Genomic DNA, 20,761 nt, shown 5'->3' on the forward strand with positions numbered 1-20,761 from the left:
TGGCAGAGAAAAGCTGCTGCTGCCACCCCGGACCCAGGACACCCACCAGGGCCACCGTGGCACCCGCTCTGCTCCACAGCGGAGCCGTGAGCAGGTGCAGGTGACCCAGCACGGCAGGGAGGCAAGCAGCCAGCCTGAAATACCTACTGTGAGCCTCTCCTAGGGACACCTTGCTGTGATCCATCCCATGGGCACGCAGATGTTTGTGCCTGCAAAGCAGATCTGGGATGCATGCAGGAGAGCCAATCTGGGTTGAAAGATGCCAGGACTTTGATGACAATACCAGTTTAAATGTATATCAAAGTATTGCCCGATTTTAATTCCTCTGCTTGCATTGCTTTTTATTCCCTTGCTTCCTGCGCTGGAGGATGTTTGAAATACTTTGGCCATGTGTATGTTGTCTTTGCACAGGCAGAACAGTTGTCCTCTCTGTATCTATCTAGTCTGCACGCCTGGACTGACGCAGATCCCACCGGCAAAGCTGACGCCCTCCAAGATGTTTGCTCCATCAGTTGTTCCCACTCCCTCCTTCTGTGTCTGGGAGCAAAGCACGATGCTTTCGGCGGCCCCTTTTCCTGCGGTGCTCTGGCATACGCTTCTTAGCAGTGTAACTACGTTGCTCCTTTTCAAATGAAAATATTTGGGAAAACAGGCACAATTTCCTCAGTACCCAACTCCCCACAGATCCATCAACTACCAAATGAGATAAAATACAAATGTGCACGTCTCTTCTCACACAGCCGTTCTCTTCAAACATGCGGTGATCCCAGAAGCTGCAAATGGAAGAGCCTCAGTGGAGGGGAGCTGGTACAACTCCATCCTTGTTGTAGTTTCTGGTGTTTTTGACAAGGCCCACAGTTCAGTTTAAATACCTCAAGTGTTTTAAACCTTCCCGTCCGTGTAATGGTACACAATTTTCTTGCTAACTTGATTTATGCAGAAAACTCACCCCAGGCAACAACAGTAATAGCTGCAGGCTCACACAATTTTTTCAGTTGTAAAACAACATTTACTCATAAGAGCTGGCTGACAACTCTGGGAATACACAATTATAAACAACTTTTCTTCGGCAGAGTCGTTTCGTTCTGGTTTATGGCCCTCCTTCGAGCAGTTCTGTCTTCGCCGAGGAAGTGATACTTGGCACAAACGACAAACAAGGGACATGTCAAATGTCAGCACATGCCTGCAGCGCTGAGGTTTTTGGGGAGAGTGTTTTCAGGAACAGGCCATCTGATTTGCTTCCTGAGGGAGGAAAACACACACCAGGAGAGCAGGTACCCATACAGCCCTCGGTGTTTGGCTTTCCTGGACAACAAGAGGCCACGAGGCCATTCTGCAGGTTCTGGATGCTGAATGGTGAGTGGTGAGAGATACAAATTGCCTTCTCAGATCACTGTTGCTCAGCAGTAAAATCTGTTTAAAAAGTCTTGCCTTCCCTCCATGGTCTCCACCTCAATTCCTTGGTCCTGTTTGAAGGAGGATGCTCCTGAACAGCTTTCAGGGCTGTTAGAACAGCCTCTGGTTACCTCTGCAGCACCAAAGAGGCTGCAAAGAGAGAGGTGGACAAGTGTCTGCCTTCATTGTTGAAGCAAATGTTTATGTCATGACATCCTCCATCTCCTTAGGTTTGATTTTCCTATTATACTGTGCAAGCTGCATTTCCTTTCCTGAACACCTTCCAGTTCCCATCCCACAAACTCCTCTTGCATTTCTCATCTCTTTCAGTTCATTATAAACTTCAGCACAAAAATGACAAATTTTGGCAAAAAGTGTTTCATTAGACTTTGGGGTGAATTCTTCAAAGAGTTTGAAAACCGGACATTTGGGAATTTGCAGCCAGTCTTCAAGGCTGTCTGCAGCTTCTACCCTCATTGCGAAGGAAGGATGAGGATGTCCTGGCCTCTGATGGAGTGGGTTCCTCCTCTCAGTCCCTCAATCATGCTGTGTGGATCTGGTTAAACTCTGGAGCTGATAAACAGTCTGCTGAAAAATGTTTTTTCCACTTTGCCAGGCAGCTGAGAAAAGGCTCTCCTGACACTCCTGGTTCCACGCAGCGCCGTGCTGAGCTGCTCCATCAATGCACTTAGTGGGCTTTGGGGAACAAAGCATAAATATTTCAGAAGGGATCTTTAATAGGTGTTTGTTTGCTCAAACATTGCTGAATCCTTCTTTGGTAGTTGCTATGGTAAAACACGCTGATTTAAACAGGAAAATGAGCACAGGCTGGAGAGGTTCATTCCTCGTGTATATATGTCAGCTCCTGAAACCCATCTCACCAGCCAAAGGAAGGCTCTGAGAAGGTGGAGAGGCAGCTCTGGGTGTGACACCAGCCAGGCAATCACGTCAGTGTTCACCTCCAGGAAAATACTGCTGGATTTCCCCACCACTGGTACCTTTATCCTGTAAGTTGCACTCACTCCACTTTTAAAGCGAGGTTTGCTGAGTATCCTGAGGAGTGGTGCAATGTGTGCCATGTCCCTGCCACCGCAGTGCACAGTGCCTCTGCTGCTGGAGAAGGACCTCTCCAGTCAGAGCAGCAAGGGTGGGCATGAGCATGGCCATGGGGATGCTCCTTGCATATAATGAAGACAACCCCAGAGTCTACCACTTTTAAAATCATCTGCATATTGCTTTTTGGCCTGACGAATAGAGCTGAAGTGGAAGGGGGATTTGAGGGGAGCATCTGGACAAAGGATTCTGCTATGTTTGCCACAGTATGAGCAAAACACCACCACCAATTTCCACCATTTCCCTGCTCGCAGAGTAGCAAAACAAGCACAAAGCTGTGGAGAAGTGCAACGTGCTATGGGTTTGCCAAGGCCAGCAGCATCCTCCCAGTCACTGCTGCAAGATAAACTTTGCCCTTCTGCCAGTGTTGGTGCAGGCAGCCTAGGCAAAGCACCACCACAGATAATGGGAGGCACCGAATGTATTTCCCTCTTCTGGCCCATGGCTCTTCCTAAAACAAGCTGCTTTTGTTTCTGAATGTTCAGGAAGCTTTCCATCAGCCTTGGATGCCAAACAGCAGCAAGGCAATGCTTAGCATGGAAAAGCTTTAAGGGACACTTCAGAAAGGTCTTGTAAAGACAGAACACGTCTGATTCACATAGGCACAGTATGGTGCTGCCTTTCCTAAGTGTGTCTGAGAACAACAAAGGCATCAAAGCTCCTTGGTGTCTCTCTTTCTGTGGCAAGTATACAGAGCACAGGAATTTGGGTTTCTTCCTCATAATATGTTATTTTTTGATATAAAGAAGAATCACTGTGAATCACTAAGGTTACGGTGATGAGGCATTCCCTCGTGGAGCACCTTTAGGAAGGCAGCTGGAGGCAGCACTAGAGAACTCCTGCCAGGAAGTACAATACAAATAAAGAAAATATGCTACGGCAAAGAAACAAAAATAGAAAGGCTAACAGATAAGGCCCTGACAGGAAGCTAGATGAATTGTGCCACTTGAGCCGTGCTTGTTTAGACCTGTCCTTCTGTATTTATTCAGTGGATTCCAGCATCTCTTACTTGGAAGCAGCTCAGAAGTGCTGGCCAGTTCCTGTTCAATGAGAGCACACAACCTGCTGCGTCCACGGACAATGAAGTGCTTGGCAAAGAAGCGTGACCCGGACAGGAGAGGATGTGCCCTTTCTGCTGCTGTAGGGATGTTGATATGGGAACGGTAGCTCACCATACAGCATGTTCCTTCTTTTAAACCAGCTGGGAGTTCAGAGTGGGAAACAGGCCAAAGGAACTGCTCAGAATGCCTTGCGGTGGAGCCAGTGTGGTCCCCTCGGCGATCAGAGGTTTGGTGCCTCTCTTCCTCATCCGTGTGGCTGCTCTGTGCCAAAGAAGAACAGGCTCTGGCACGTGCAGCCTCAGATGGGAGATGCCTGCTGAGATCTTCTGCTGAACCTCTGCGTGTGCTGCAGGAAACCCAGCCTGGTGCTCCTCCCTCCTCCGCCCTGCTGCCGTGCAGTGCTTGTACTCAAGGGATCCGTTTAGCAAGCTGCTGGCTGGTTTACAGGCAGATAAAAGATGTTGTAACATCGGGTCCAAAGACTTTAACACCAGGAGCCAGGGCCTGCAGTGTCCTGGGGCTCCCACGAAGCAGTTGAACCAGCCAGTGCTCTCTGCAAGCACGCACGGAGCTAGCACGTACACACCCACAGGCTGCCTTGCGAACGGGGTAATGCTTCTTGAGAAATTATCATTTTGGACATTTCATCTTCTCTCTCCGCTGTATGTTAAAGCCTTATTAGCAATAATGTGACATCCAGAAGATTCTAATAAAATCTCAAAAGTTTAGATCAATAGTTAATTAGCTGGGGACCTGTGGCAGACAGTGCAGTCAGATGGAGTTGTCAGAGCATAGCCGTCTCCTGTATTAAGCCTTGTCATCTCTGAGTCGCTGAAAATTTGAGGAGATGGCAGTGTGAGCTTGCTGTACATAGAGGAATCCTATCCAGACACCTATACATAGCTAGAAGGGACTATTATTTCATCTCCGAAGGAGTTGAGGTAGTGCATTTTTTACATCTCCTTCACCTCCTTTTATGTCTCCTGCATCTCCTTCTCCCACTAAATTTCAGCTTTGCAGAATGGCATCTGTGTGCTTTAAAGCAAAGTATAAAAACTGTGTGGGGCTGCCTTGCGACTGCTAAGATTTGATCACATTATACTGTCAGATCTGAAAACAGCCAAACCCAGTGAACACCCCATAGAAAGATGTAATAATCTTTTTATTGAAGCTCTTTTCATAATACACACAATATAAAGCATATTTTATATTTATCACAGCGATTTCTTTCTCTCTTTGTGTGGGTTGCAAATTAACTCAGAAATAAACACTGCACAAATCAATAAATACTTCATCCCCTGGCCTCTGGGCTTATTTATTCACCAATAACTTACACTGTGTAGCCAAGGAAAAACAATTCTCTCTTCATTATTTTCTGGTTGAACAACTCTGAAGTAGCAAAAGTGGACACACTCTGCTATTTTCCTCTGCTGCAGTAGCCAGAATTTCTCCTGATCTGTTAGAGGCAGAGCTGGGCAAACAACAATTTGCAAGTTCCATGGAAAAGTGGTGCCAGGAACATAACAAAGTGATAAGTCCCTGGGGCATTCAACTAGCATGGGCTATTAGCGGTTGAGACAACTGAGAATTTTCTGGAGAAATAGCTTGTTTTGTTTTGTTTTGTTTTGTTTTGTTTTGTCAGAAAATGCTGATTTACTGAAGTGGGAACTTTTTGTGCGAGAGGTTCTGGAGGGGATATTAGGAGTGTTGCTAAACCTCAGGGTTTGGGGTGGAAGTGCTGGGACAGAGGGTCCTCCTTGGGAATTGCTGATTATATCCACCCCAAATAGACCAGTAATGACTCCTGGGCACCCCTGGCAAATGCCCTGTTGCCCACCAGCCTCCTCCTCTCATACAGTGCCCTGATGGAGAACAAAAAGGACCCTTAGGAAACCTGGGAGTGCTTTCCAGATGAGCAAAACCTCCCTCCAGCCTGTGCCTCAGTGAATGGCCTCCTGACTTTAACCCCAAAACACTGCAGTCGGTCAGGATGGGGTCACTGGGGAACCTGCAGGGAGAACGGGGCTGAGAGGGGGCTTGGGGATACCCCAGGGCAGGCTCCCAGGGTGGCAGCCTTTTTGGGGTCCCAGGGGTTTTTCAGCATCGCTGCTGCTTGGGATCGTTTCTGTAATGCGGATCTGAGCTCAATTTACCAGGAAATCTGTTTTCTGCAGTTTCCTCCCTGACGTGGCTCAGGTGGAATATTGTTGGGTATTTCATGCACTGGGATGGCCAGGGAGAGTCCCTGTTTCCTTGAATAGAGTTTGGAACTGGTCTGGGGGATTAAATACAGCAAAAAAATCCCCTGCCATACAACCTGTCCAAGAGCAGGGATTGACTGCTGACTTTGCAGGCACTATTTTTACACCTGAAAAGTGTTTCCAAGCTCCCAAGGGCTTAATAGAACAGATCCAGGGGAGACATTTGCTGGGGAAGGGCTCTGCCGACCAAAAGAGCTTTCTTCCTGTTTCTTAGCTGGACTCGCTGTGTTTAAAAGCAGGAGAGAATTACTCTGCCTGTCTGCTGTGTGAGGAAGCCCTGAAACAGAGCATGTCCCTTGCCTTGTTTACTGGCCAGTGAAAACAATTGTGGGGAAAAAAAAAGTAAAAAACAAACACCACCACCACAAAAAAAAGAAAAAAGAAGAAAGAAAAAAAAAATGAAAAAGCACAAATCAAATCAAACCAATAAAATAAACCAAAACCAAACCAAACAACCAAACAAATAATAATAATAATAATAAAAAAACACCACCAACACCACATCTCTCCTTGGGGCGGAGACGTGCATTGTCCTAAGGTGGCTCCCATCACGGATTTGGGGACTTCTCCATGCTGCAAACTGGCTTGCTCATGACTCCTGTTGGCCAGCTGTCCCAAACCCACCTCTCCAGCCATCTCTTGAGCCCCACCAAGCAAACTCCACCTCTCCTCTCAGGAGCCCTCCAGGTGCCAGCTCGTGTCGCAAAATATCCCCTTGGTCAGACCTGTCACAAAGCAGTCACTTGATCCCCAGCAAAGCTATTTTGAGTGATAGGAGGCCCATGACCAACTCCTGGCTAGTTTTAATTCTAGCCAGCAGATGGTCATTGGTCCTCCAGAACCAGGTGACAACCCACCTACTGCTGGGTGTCCAGTGAGAAATATCCGAGCAATTCCAGTCTGACCCAGCATGAAATAATACATACACAGCGGGGCCAGTGCCGTGTGCTGGTGGGATGCTTGCCAAGTAGTTTTGGAGTGAAGCCAGCATTGAGAAACCTCTGCATCTATCTAATAACATGGCCCGAAGCAAAATGTATTGGACAATCAATAGGAAACTAAGTATGAAATGACAGAGAGCTCTGCAGGCTGCACTTAAGGGAATTATGCTGGGAGCCCTGCATCCACATCTGAGCCCCACGCAGATGCTGATTGATACAGCAAATAGCTCGTCTTGGAAGGGGACTTTGAGATGCACTTTATAAATCAAAGTCTAAGTAAACACAAAACCGCTGCCAAGTGGGAACGTTTACAAACTTTGTAGCTTCCATTGTAAGCTCTGAAATGCCAAGAAGAGAGAAGCCCCTTGAACCCCACGGGCTGGGAAGGCTGCTCCGCTCTGGGACACTGTTCCTGCTTCTCTATTAACTCTTCCAGGGAGAAGTATGTTGTTGGGTGTCAATGTGTTAGACACAATAAATATAGATTAAATAAATAAATAAATAAATAAAGGAAGAACATTTTCAGGGCTTAATGACCTGAAGGCACACGCAGCACCTACCTTCTCCCAGGTATAACCAAAAGTACCTACACAGACACCATAACCCTGTGCAGCTAAGAGAGCTTTAACTCACAGGTCTGAAGGCCAGTGATACAACCAAACTTGGCTTGGATCACCTCGAACTGATGTGAGCTCTTCTGTTCGGACCACAGAGTGAGGTGTAAGAGAGCAGGGCTGGGGTGTGGGACAGCCCCAAGTGCCTGCAAAGGGCTATACCAGGGTGAAGGGCCAGCCTGCAACAGCGGGGGGCTGTGGGGAGGCACAAACAGCTGCAGAGGCGTGAAAGCTTCCTCTACCAGACAGGGACCTGAGGATGTGACAGTGTAGACCCCACTCATATGGAGAGAGCAATCAATGCACAGTGGAGATGCCTCCACGCAGCAATTTTCCTCTCCTTTTCCTCCCACAAAGCAGGTGGCTGTCATTCGCCCTTCCCAGCTGGGTGGGAAATGCCACCTTACTGAGCACAGCGGTAATTTCGAGCGTTTAAAAATAATACCCTCTTTTTTTTTATTTTATTTATTTTTTATTTTTTTTTACGACACCTCGACAAATCTTTCTGTCTGTGTGGTTCTGTGCTTGGTGCAAGTGGCCCGAGACGAGCAGAGCAGCAGCCTCGGCACACCCAGCTCCTCACCTCCTGCATCTGTTCACCCGGCAGGGGGTTGGCAGAAAAGGGTTTTCCTTTCACCAGCTGCAGGAGAACATTTCCTCGCAGTCCAAAGCCAGAAAAAGTAAAGAGGGAGGTGTCTTTTCCTGGCCCCCAAATGCTCCATGTTTCTGTTGACTCCGGTGGGGAAGGACGGGGTGTGCGTGTCTGGCAGCCTCCCGCTCCCAGCCTCTTTGACGTGCTTGTGTTCCCTGATTTCCAGTCAAAGCTGGGGTGGACACAGCCAGGACGTGATTGCAGGGACGTGCAGCTACGTGGGCGCTCTCCTGCTCCTCACCAGCTGCAAGGCGCTGCTGATGGGGACACCGCTGCCTCCTCTGCTGATCTCTCAAATCTGCACCTGGCCACTGCTGAAATCAAGCAGCCTGGGGTCGTTGTTGCTTTCCTGGGGCACCAGGTTTTGTGACAGGCACACAGCGTGTTGTATAAACACACACGTTATTCCTGGCGGTGCTGCACCACTGCATGCTTTGGGCCAGTTGGTGCTGGGATAGTTTGGGCTTGGTTGGGAGGTTGTCTGCAAGTGTCCTGGTGCAGAGCGGGAGTCCTACAGCATCATCCCTTGGCTCTTTTCGGGCAGCAGGGAGGGGACTGCAATGCTCACCATCTGTGCATTAGCTCTTTAGTTTCTGGACCCTGCAAACGAGGAGGGAATAACTCAGCTCTGCTCCCCATCCAGTCTCTGGAAATCTACAGCATGCCTTCAGCCCAGGCACTGTGCTGGCATCAGCCAGAGGGAGAGGAGCTCCTTCGGGACTCAGGAGCCAGCCTGAAGGTGCAGAGGTTGCTCTGCGTTCCTGCAGCAGCGTGAACCACCCCGAAGGCTGCAGGGAAGCAGTCCATCTTCTGTACGTGCTGGCTTGCATGCTTGGTGTGCTTCTGCTGAGCTTGCAGAGGATCCTCGAGGTAATGCCAGCCAAATCCCACCCAGGGATGGCTGCAGCGAAGTGTGGCATCTGTGCACGTGTGTGTGTCAGTGCCAGCGTGCACACCCGCAGGCGTGTGCCAACCGAGTGCCTTGGGAAGGGCTGACGGCTGAATATTCACTCTCTGGTTTTGGTGGGGTGCAGAAAAATAAATTTGAGGGGTTGTGCCTTCCTTCTCCCCCAAACACCTGGGAAATAGCCCTGTTGTCTTGCTAGCTCCTGATTTCCCTCAGCAAAGGTAACTCAGCAAAAGTTTTCACTTATGAAAACTTAGGTAGGTAAAGCAATAGAGAAAAAGGAATACCCAGGAAGTGTTCCATGAAAATATTTACATGGTTGTCTGATATAAGTGCTCATTCTGTTCTTGCTGGTATTGCTGTGCTGCAGTGCAAAGCTGAATAAATGGGAAGTAGTTTTTGCCTCAGACTCTTCCTGGATTTTTCCCTGCATTCCTTTCTGGTGCTCATCTGGACTGATAAACTGCTAATCCAGACCGCCTTTTGTGTTGCAAGGCTTTATTTACAGAGCCAACAGGAGATGTAGTTATGCTACAGATACAGCTGAGTGCCAGAAGTCTGGAGAGCGCAGTGGGGGGACAAGCCTCACTTCGTGCAATTTGCCACCTAAGTAAGAAACAGAAATGCATCTGGAAGATCTTGTGACAGTTCCAGCACCACCTGAGGCTCTCCTGCCATTGTGTCCCCAGTGGCAAAGGTGGTGAGGAAGAGCCCTCAAGCTGCTCCTGTCTCAGCCAGTCCCTGCACCAGCCTCTGGAGTTTTCCCATCGGTATTTTATCATCGATCTCATCAACACCGGTACAGGGAGACTTGTGCACAGAGCATGTGAGAAAAGGGGAAGACGTCGGGAAGCAGTGAGATGTCTCCTGAACTGCTACGTGGCACCACGCTGGGAGCCCGCAGTGCTGCAGCAAGGGAGCAAGGATGCTCAGGAAGGGAAAATTTGGGGTGGAGGAAGTGTGTGTGTGTCCGTCCTTCCTGCTGCAAAGGAAGGATGAAACTCTGCTACCGTGTGCTCCCTGTTTTTTCAGGGCTGAGGTCAATGAAGAACATCACCTGTGCTGCCTGGGAAGTGGGACAAGATGTCCTGGTTGCCTCATTTCTGGGGCTGCGGGGTTTTATCACTGCCGGGAATAAGAGATATCCTATTTTCCTGTTACGGACATGCATGAGTCCGTCGCCACCTCCCTCCTGTGAAGTCCTGTGTCTGCCCCCAGTGGAAAATCCAAGCCGCCATCCCAAACAAGGTGTTCTTTCACTGGGTGGTGAGAAAGTCAGATGGCCTCACCCAGTACGTGCCCTGGGGCTGGCAGAGGGGCTGTCCTCCCGGCAGAGGCTGGCTCTGCAGAGCCAGGCAGCGAGCTGTAAGAATTAATATATAGGCAAACAAAGTGGAAGCAATCAGGAGGGAACATGATATCTGGAGTGCGTCACAAAGCAAGGGCGAGCAAATATACTTTCCAATTAAATGGCTAGAAAGAAATGGAGGGGACTACACGAGAGGAGGGGATGGAGGACAGGAGGTCCTTCTTCGTGGCTTTTTTCCCTGTGCGTCATCCTTTTTTTTTTTTTTTTTTTTTTTTTTTTTGCCAGTGAAAAATGCCTGTAAGAAGCAAGCAGATCAAAATGGTAACCTTTCACTCTGGTTCCAGGCACTGAGATGCTGACTCTGGGAATAAGGGCACTGCAGCCTGGCTGGTTACACCGTGGAGGCCACATTGCCAGCCTGGTCCTGCCCCTTGGTCTCGGCTCTTGCAGCAGGGAAGATGCTATTAAGCCTGAGGTACTGGAGGGCCAACTGGTGCTTTGGACTGCGAGTTAAATTTACATGTGATTGCAGGATTATTTTGCAGACTAGAACCCTCTTCTGGTAGAAAGTTTGTGTTTGAGGTTGTTTTGGAAAACTCTGTTACTAAGAAGAGCAAGGGTGAGAGTTTCATAACATTTCATACCAACGGTTGCTGGTGTCAGGGAAGATTGCTTCTTTAACGAGCTGACAGTGGGGGTCAAGCACTCTTCTGAGATATCATCACTGTAAAATACCCAGTGTTTCCAGGAGAAAAAGTCTCTGTGTCCTACAGGATGTGCTCTGTGCTGTACCCTCTACCTTCTGCACCCTAGATTTGTCACTTGGCTGAGTAACACGACTCAGCTTCTCACTGTCCTGTGGCTCTCAGACTCTTGTTTAAGTTATTCCCAGTGTCACATTTGGGGCATTTAAAACAAGTTTCATTCTACAGGCAGAAAGACCTCTCCCCCATGGGAGGCAAGAGCTAAGCTTTGTGCTCGCAGCATCTTCCCCTGTGGGAACGGCTGTTTCGTTCGTCCACTTGTGCACCCATCTTCCCAGCAAGATGAAAGAGAAAGTCCTCTGTGAGGAATAAGCCCATCTCCATTTGTCATCTTGAAGGGTTTGTTTATCATGCTCGCTGGCATTTTCCAAGCTGGATGATTAAGGGGCTGAAAGTTTCCCACAACTATATCCCCAAATTAGCACAGAAACGCTGATGAGTTAAAACAAACGTGATATGAAAGAGGGGGAAACAGCCCTGCCTGCTTCCTATCTCTGCATGTCTTTGCAGAGCAGATCTTGACACACCTCGAGCTGCTCTCCTGGTCCTTGCTTTCCCACACCGCTGTCACAGCACTTCTTTCCTGGCCCCCACTGCCTCCTGCTCCATCCCAGTTTCCTTCGGGAGGAATTTGCTAAACACACCAAGTTATGGTTTGGTTAAGTGGAAAAATTATTCTTGGTATGACACGGCGAAGCACAAATGAAAAGCTGCTTCTTGGGGATGTACCCTCTCCTGCCAAGAGTGCTCTGAATTAGCACAAGGGAAAAAAAGAGGGCTTTTTTTTTTTTTTTTTTTTTTAATTGATGCTTGAATAGAAAAAGCTAATAAAAATTTAGCCTGCACTGAATCGAAACATTTTTATTTCCTTCTGAAAAAAAAAAAAAAAAAAAAAAAGATGAAAAATGTTATTTTGGCTCAACTCAAAAGCTTTCATTTAGTATCATTTTCAGCTAATTTAACCCTTTCTAACCTTTTTTTTTTTTCTGTGTCTTTTTCACAGAATGGGGCAGTTTGGCAACAAAACCATTTCAAAATTATGGTCTGACCACTTTGATTGTAGTCCATCTGATCTTGAAAATGATGAAACACTGCATTTTGACTTTCTCAAGATGTTGTTTTCTTCCATCTCAGCTTTTGTCTCTGGAAGTGTTCAAAGTATCAAAGAATTCAGCTTTCTTTTTTGGGAGGGGAGGAGGTTGTAAATCTACTGTTCTCTGAAAAAAAAAACGTTCCCACAGTATTATTCTCAACTTTCTTCATCTTTAGCTTGTCTTAGCTGACTCACTAAGAGCTACTGTAGTCACATGCTTTTCACACAATAATTGTTTACAGCCAACTTCAACCCATTTTCATCTGTGCTTTATCAGTCGCCGCTACTTAAACAATATTTTCTGTCAATAGCTGTCAGGAGTTCCCGGGATACTAATGTGTTTGGGCCACACAGACAATGAGAAGCTCACAGATTGTGGGGAGAATAAAATCAGTCATCCAAAATAATAAGAAGTTCTTTCCAAAGGGGAAAAAAAAACACCCCTGAAATGTAGTTGCAAAGCTCAGGGGAGGAGAAGAGACCCCAGAGGACAGCAGGGAGCTCGAGGACCTGCTCCTGCTCTGACTCCTTTGTTAGCCTGGCACGAGAATGAAGGTGAAGCCGACCTCTGCTCGAAGCCTGGCTGTTGAGCAGGTCACTGCCCTGCTCTCTGACATGGGAGCAGGAGCACGGTTCCTCACACGGTGGGTAGGAGGCAGGACGGCCCAAGAAAGCATCATTATGCAGTTCAAGCCCTCGCCAGGGCAGCTGGTTGCTTCTGAATCTGCTAACTCAATAACTGCTGTGCCCTGCAAATCCTCTTCAGGCAATGAATCCCCTTTTACTCAAGAGGTTTATTCAGTTACTCTCTGCTATTTTCAGTAGAGAAGGCATTTTTATTGCAGCAATTCAATAAATTAGCAGGGATTGGTGTCAGTAACCTCCTTGCAACGTCAGAAATGCAAAGCTTCATGTGGCACCAATCCCATTATGGGCCTAATCTCATCTACTTCTCTACAGATAACAGTGTGATAAAGGGTCAGATTTCCTTGGCTGCCTTTGTGAGCGTGCTAAGCTTATTATCCTCTCCTCATCCCCTACAGGAGACAGGCTTTCACCTCCTAACCTCTGCTGTAATTATTCACTCTCTGTTACTGGAGCATGGCAGGCCTGGCTCTTGAATTCTACTTAATATGATATTATTTATCTAGCCAGTATTCTCCTCTCAGTGGGTTTCCACTGATGGCCTTTTCCTCTGCTGCTTTCCCCCGCCCCGTCTCTGCAGTTCCTCCCGCTGTGTAGTCTGACCTTTTAAAGCATTTCAAAGGCTATAAGGATCCTCCCGAAGAAACAGGACTTACAAGGAGAGAGGACAAGAGAGAAACATTCTTTGCCAGGTTGTGTTGATTACAGAGAAATGAATGGACTCCCTGAACAGCCCGTGATGAGTTACTATGAGGGCCCTCCTTCTCCTCACATTCCCCTCTGGTGATAAATATTTGCCTTCTCTTCTGGAGGCTGGATCACGTCGGGTTTCATTTCAAGAAAACTCTTTTATAAGAAAATACCTCTGCTCAGTAAGAGGAATTTCAAATTCTGTCCCTGACTATATTTAGTTTATTGGGAATTTATGGCTTGAATATGCTTTTGTTAGCACAGGGGTGGTTACAGATGGCACCGGCTGGCAAAAATGGGAGCTCTCCCACTGGAATGGGTTGTAGGAGGGGAAGAGGAGGCACACTTTGGCAGGCTCCTATTAATCGTGATAAGAAATGTTTTAGAAATCCCCTTCCAAAGAAGGAAGCTCAGCAGCAAGTCCCAATTACACGGTGAACTACACAGCCTGTTTTGTAATAGATTGCTCCTCGTTGGCCTTGCTGCTGTCAGCTGTGAAACACCGCTTTCTTCAAACAGGCTTAGATTAATGAAGTCACAATCACAGATCTACAAAGTAAGTGTGTCAATGGGCACCGCTTTTATGCGGAGCACAAGACTGCATTTTTCCTGCTCAGATCCTCTCCTTTCATCTATGTGCACTATAGTTTTCATCACAGATCCCTTGATACAATTATTTTATCACCTCAATTGATGGAGGAGAAAGTCAGGATGCTCAGTCCGGCCATCTGTATGCAGGATGTGCATGGATGTGAAGGCAGCTGGCAGCAGTATGAGCATGTCAAAGATCCCACTCAGGCTGGGGGATCCAAACACAACAGCAAACCAGAGGACATAGAACTGCTTTTGACTCCAATTCCCCTTGTCTACTCTTCTTCCAGCCTGCGGACATCCAGCATGTTTGTCTTTGGCTGCCTTCCCATCATTTCGCCAAAGGCAGCCAGTGCTCACTGCACACCGAGCTTGTATATCGAGCTTGTGTATTGGTTAATCAGCTGGAAGTTATGTTCTCTGATCTTAGGAGCTGCGTTCTTACTCTGAATTGGGAAATGCAGCAGGAATTCTCCATCCTTTCTCTGTTACTGCTTTCCCTGGCACAGAGAAGTTGACCAAGAGAACAGAATGAAGGAACGGAGGCCAAATCCATTTTGTAGGAGGTACCTCAGATCCACAGCGTGCTCTGAAATCACTGCTGGAACTCTTCTAAATCCACAAACAATAATTCAAAATGGATCTCAAAATGGTCTACAAATATTAACAAACAAATCCTTAGTGCTCCGAGCTGTTATTCCACTGGTAGTGATGGGAAAATTGATAGAGCAGTCAGGAAACACAGCCAAGCCTACATACTAAAGTAAAATTAATGATAGAGCTAAGCTTAGAAGTTAAAAGCCCTGATGTGCAGTACTTGAACCTAACCACAACATAGGACAGGTCATTGTTTTACTATCTGCATTTAGTTTTATAAAATTAAGATATTTTTTCTCTATCTCCATCTAATTTTGGAGCCCAGCAATATTCCCAACAACTACCAGAGGCAGAGGTAGTGAGAGGGAAATTGTCATCTCCATAGAGACACTTATGGTACCTTAAACGTACCCTGAGCAGAGAGGCAGATAGAGCAGCACACCTCCTTAGTCCTGCAGATGCCTGTGAACACGATCTGCCCTGTGGAAAATGGAAAAAGGAGGCTATTGGCAGCTGCTGGAGCTATGAATTAAATGATCCCAAGAGCCCAATATTTAATTTTCACTCCGTGCAGAGGCTGGCTCCTGTGAAAGTGAGAACCCTCACCCTCTCACCCCAGTGACACCGAGAGGAAACCTCTCACCCCCGTGACCCCAGGAGGATTAACGGGCTGGCTCCTTATCCTCCCACTCATTTTTTAATGAAGTGTGATGGCATGTTGAGGGAACCTGTAAGTGGGAACAGGCCATATGACATCCTCTGTCCTCAGTGGCACACAAATGGGTCTGTTTACAAAAGCAAGATGAAATGAAAGGAAAACCGTGCATCCATGCCAGCAAATGAACACTCTGTCCTGCATATGCTTCCTCTGGGACACAGGGAGGAGGAGGATTGCTAATCGACCAACTATTTCTCACCATATATTATTTGCGGTTGCAGGATTGCTTATTTAAAGCCACTGTGTATGCAGATGGTTTGGTTTGGGGTTTGGCTGAGGAGATCCTAATTTGTAAAGAGCTATCTCATTTAAAGAATTTGAAAGGACAACAGATTGGAAGGACTGCTCCACCAGTTTGTCTCAAAATCCCTTTCTGTCTCCAGAGTGTGTATTCTGCTTCTCTAGAGTCTGCATGGGCTGTGTAAAATAAATCCCTACGACTTGAAAAAGGTTCATTAAGTTCCTATAATTGCAGCTCACCAGGAGAGGAGGAGGGTGACTGTATAAACAAACAATGCAGGGCTTGTTCATTTGCTAAGCAATGCCAGACAATCTTTTTCTCCAGCTAGAAATTAGGAGCTGATTTTCCTATTTACTTACACCCCAGACTCAGCCTTGGGACTTGGAGCCTTGTCGTGGGACCATTCCTGCCTCTTACTGGCCATCCCAAGAAGAAATATCCTTGCTGTTTGGGGCTGGGTTGGACATGGATGTGGGCAGTGGGGTGACAGGCTGCATCCCCCATGGGGCAGCTGGAGTAACTCTGTGATGGATCTGACTTCAAAATCTATTGTGTGGAAGAAGCAGCACAGGCCCAAGGATGGACAGAGCATATTGTGTCCTCAATCATATTTGAAAAACAAATTGTAATGTTAGATTTCATATCCTGAGATGTGGTCCTCAGCATATATGAAACATACCCTTGCTTTACATGCCAGTAACCTTTACGCATGGAGCAGGTTGCATTTCAGCAAGGCAGTGTGTGAACAGCAAGCAGAGAAGCAAAATCGTGCAGTAAATGCAAATGCTGACAATGCCCAACAATCTTCTGCAAGTTTTAATACAAAGAAAAAATGTGTACATGTGTCCAGCCTGTTCCACAGGGAATTGCTCACAGTTGTACTCACAGAGCCGTTTATCTCAGACCTCACAAGACGCTGCTCGCCCTGTAGTGACGCTCTCCAGTCTTCCTGCTGTTACATCCCCTCGTGCCAGGCATCTCTGAGAGCTTTATGACAATAATCTAAGCGTGGTGGAAAATAAAAATCACTCCGTTCCCTCTGCCTGCTTGTGAATATAGTGCCAGCAGCTCTTCATAAACTTTCCCCATTCTTCTAGCTCATGAAACATTTTATGTTTTCTTGCCTTTGGGGAAGGGCCTGTGCCAGGCACACAATGCAACAGAGGAGGATAACTAGGGTGCAAAAAGGCTTTCCCCACACTCTCCCCAGGGTGAGTATCCCATTTCCATGTGTCCTTTATTGCCCCATGGCACTCTGCTGGAAGTTGTAACCAGCTGACTGCAGACCTCACCAGCTGAAAGCTGTGAAGCTGATGTTTGCTGGGGCTTTCCCTCTGCCCCACAGCTGGGGTTGTACCAGCCACTTAGCAGTCAGGAAAGCCAAGCTATGGACAGGGCTGGGGCATTTTAAGAGCAGTGCAATCAGCTCTTATATTGAAATAGATCCAAATTAAGAGCTAGGAAAGTCTGATTTCTTGGTGCAATGCTGATTGCCAGGTATAGACCCTTCCAAGTTTTTTGTCCCTTTGTTTGTTGCCCATCAGCTCCAGCAACACTAGGAAATAAATGTTTGTGGGGAGCCTTCAATGCAAGCACCTCTGGGGTAAATAAATCTTGCTAAGAAAGTACTGCTGAGATAGCTGCCCTCACCACGTGCTGCAGAGCCGCGAGGCAGTGCAGTAGATCTGGGACAAAACATTTTGGTGTCAGAAAACATGGAAGCCAATCTGTAATTCAGTGGGAAACCACGCAGGTTTTGAAAGGTGCTGCATTGCCTCATTGTTTTCTATCTCCTTATGTTCTGGTGGCTGTGCTGTGTTCTTGGGTTGGATGAGAAGCCAAGAACAGGCACAGGAGCTTGGAAAGCTGGTGTCGGGGCCAAGCACAGTAACCAGGCTCCAGCTGCAGGACAGACGGACCCTGCCTGGGCTCTGTGTTGGCATTTGGGATTCTGAGCTGCCTGTCTGCTGCTGCAGTGTGAGGGCGAGCCAGGTTTGACCAAGAGAAAACAGCACAGCCATTAATATTCTGCCATTATTAATTCATTGCAGCACCTGAATGTGAAATGAGAGAGAGGGATTAATTTTGAATGGCCCAGAGTGGAGTCCTGGACCTAAGCAAGGCCCTTTCATTTGGGGAGGTTATTTCTGCTCTTATTTTGGTGACAGCTGCTGGGCAGAACCCCTTGTTCCACAGTGATTATCCAGCCTTCACAGCAAGTCCTGTGTCCTGGCTGTGCCAACCAGGGGCTTGTCCTCTCATACCCCAAAACCCACCCTGAGCAGTCGGGGAACCTGGCTCGTGGCTCACTGCGTGGCTTTTCACCCTCCCTCTGTCCTCACTGAGCATTAAACAAACTGCCCAGTGTATCAGGGCTGGGCGCTTGCCACCAGGCCCGGGGACTGGAAGGCTCTCTTGTTCCATGCTGATCTTCCTGCGTTTCCATCCATCACAGGAAGGACTCCTTGTTCCACTGCCAGGATTAGTGCTGGCATCACTCCTGCCTCGGTCTGAATGCCCTCCTCTGAGCGCGTCTCGGTCCTTTCCGGGAAGGCTGCACGTGGAGGTGGACAGGCATTGATTTCATGGCCAAGAGGAGGGAGATGTGGCCACGTGCATCACATGCGAGAGCCCGGAAAGGGCCTGGCATTGCCTTTCTGCGTACCTGAGAGGCTCAGGACCCTGCTCTGAGGTCCTGAGTGATGCCTCCAGCATGGCTTCAGGCTGCTGAACACAGCTACAAAAATTATACCCTGTAATTCCAGATGGGGGGCAAACCTCACAAAAAGGAATTTTTTGTCTGGTGTCATAAGGAAATAAGGCTTCAATCATCTTTCTCTCCTTCACTACCTGTCCCACTGATGACTTTGGGGTCGTTGGATAAATTTCAGGAATCAGAGGGACACAGGTGCCAAGGATAATGGAATTCTTAAAAAAAATAGATGTCCAAGCATCAGAAATTCAGTCTATCAATATCCCCTCTGAGGAAGAGGCTGCAGCATCAGCAAAACTTCCTGAGGTCTCGGGGCAGAGGTATGGGCACTGGATGTGGGAATGGCTCCAGCACTGGAGTTGCTGGTAGGAGCTGGTGACATATCAGCAGTGATTCCAGCAGGGCTGGCCTCACAAGCACTGTGTCCTGCATCGGGACACCCAGCCCCAATGGTACACACAGAACAAGCCAGGTTTGGCTGCCACAGCAGGGCTTCTGGCTGTTTGCACCTCGATCTTTGCTGACAGCACCTTTCCCTGCCTGTCCTTTGGGCCAACAGCAGTCCAACACCATGAGACCCCTTTCTTTGACAAACTACCTAATGTTCATCCTTCCCTCTGCTTCCTAGTGGGGCCATCTGTCTTCCTGCATGCTGGAGGTTTTCTTGGAGGCAATAGCCTGCGTGCAGCCTTGGGAGCAGGACAGGTGCTAGCAGGCACTTACCTTGTGGAGGCAGAGAGCCCCTGCTCTCTGGTGACCCTCAGTAGATTAACGGGCTGACTTAATGGGAGTGAAGCTCCATTAGTCACCAACAACCTGACACATCTATCCCTGGGCTGAAAGCACTTTGCTCTTAGTAGATGAATAAGGACAAGCTGTTGTCAGAGGTTGCCGAGCTATAAACAGCAGGTTGCAGAAGCTGGCAGAGCTGTGGAAACCCTCTGGAAGTGTCTGGGGTCATGAGTCATTTTGGGGAAGATTTACCTGAGTTTGGCTTCTCAGTCTGACTTTGGAGCAAACATGGTATGGTCAGGGAATGCTCAAGCACAAGTTTGGAGTCTGGGATATGAGGTGCACCTGATTTTGTGGCCCAGCTCTGGGAACCTGAAATTAATCTGTAGACCAAAATTTGAAGTAAGCTGAAGACTTACAGAGCAGATGTACTAAGACACATTTTGGAGCTTGAGAACCCTTTATGGTGTCTGTTATGAAGCAGGCTTTGTAACTCATTGCCTATTACCTCTCTGCATTCACCTCATAGATGAATACAAGTGAGTGAAAATAGAAGGTCTGATCTTTAATTCACTGCACAATTTGAACTGTTTGGGAAAACCCACCGGTTCAGGGACGTATTTATTCTGTGGACAAACTGCCTTGTCCAGTCCCTGGAACCAAGAAAGGAGCATGCATGAGCTCCCTCCACTCACCCTGTGTGCAATGGGCAGCATGAAGGACCTTTCAGAGCAGACGGTGCTGAAGAGGCAGAGCTGTGATGCTTTGGAAGCAAAGCAGCCATCCCAGAAATCACACACAGCTGCAAAGGTCTGGGTACATGTGGCCAGTCATGCCCAACGTAGTGAAACTTATTTTTCCTGCTGTCTGCCAAGGGCACAGATGAGTTTCTAGCTGTTCCCCTCTCTCCATGCTGTTAGATTTCATGGATGTATTTTACATTGCTTAGCCACAGCTCTGCAGTGCAACAGACCTGCAATGCCTTTTCATTAGCTGTGAAGCAGAATGGTCACAAGAATGGTCCCCATATTTCTTTGTGCCTCTGGCAATCAATAGAAGAGTTTTTATCTGTAGCAGCCAGGAAACTTGTGTGGGCAGGTCCTGCCTTCTGGTTAGAACTGATGGAGTTTTAAAGACCTTCCTCTGCTGTTGATGCTGCCTGGCTTCCAGGGTAGTGCTGCTACTCCTTTGTTTTTATGAGGCTGCTCATATATCAAAGCTGTGGGCACAGCCTGCCTGCTTGAAGGCAGTCGAGATATCTGCACTTTGGCATCCAGATTCAGCTGTTGCATGAGAGGATCCCACATCCCTGCATTCATCTTATTTATTACTGCACCACAGGGATTCTGGAAATTTTAGCCAAGAGCACTGTTTCTTTTATAAGAGGCTTCATGTTCAGAGGAAAGCACTTTGTGATTATATAGACCATTAAGCATCACGTGGCATTTCCAAATCAAGAGCGGGTGAGAAAACACTGGATCGTATTTCTTCCCTTCCTTTCTCTGCCTTGGACCAGGTGTCCTCTGTCACATCCTGCTGACCCAGCCGGGCTGGCTCGCTGTGCCCGTACAGCCAGGCTGTAAACAGAGCTATCTGGACAGGAGAGTTTTTGCTGCCTCAGCATCTTTGGTATGGACAACATCTGCTGCCATCCAAGGGCTCTTCTCGTTGTGGGAAAGGTCTGCAGCTCAGATTTGCCCAAGGGCAGATCCTGTGTGTCTTGG

At 47.7% G+C, this 20,761-nt stretch overlaps 2 long non-coding RNA genes across 3 annotated transcripts; one reads left to right on the top strand and one right to left on the bottom strand.

Annotated features, from left to right (window-relative positions):
• Positions 1-10,164: 10,164 nt before the first annotated feature.
• On the bottom strand, positions 10,165-16,917 carry LOC137864361 (uncharacterized). 2 transcript variants are annotated; one of them, XR_011101452.1, is made up of 4 exons: positions 16,717-16,917; positions 16,479-16,594; positions 15,045-15,113; positions 10,165-14,690 (listed from the first exon to the last, which is right to left on the bottom strand). It is a non-coding gene; the product is annotated as an uncharacterized lncRNA (long non-coding RNA). The 2 variants fall into 2 exon arrangements; XR_011101451.1 differs by having other exon boundaries at positions 16,479-16,914.
• On the top strand, positions 16,907-19,031 carry LOC137864362 (uncharacterized). Its single transcript, XR_011101453.1, has 2 exons — positions 16,907-17,089; positions 18,048-19,031. It is a non-coding gene; the product is annotated as an uncharacterized lncRNA (long non-coding RNA).
• Positions 19,032-20,761: the final 1,730 nt, after the last annotated feature.

The sequence above is a fragment of the Anas acuta genome, chromosome 14 (assembly GCF_963932015.1).
Source record: "Anas acuta chromosome 14, bAnaAcu1.1, whole genome shotgun sequence".
Classification (NCBI taxonomy): domain Eukaryota; kingdom Metazoa; phylum Chordata; class Aves; order Anseriformes; family Anatidae; genus Anas; species Anas acuta.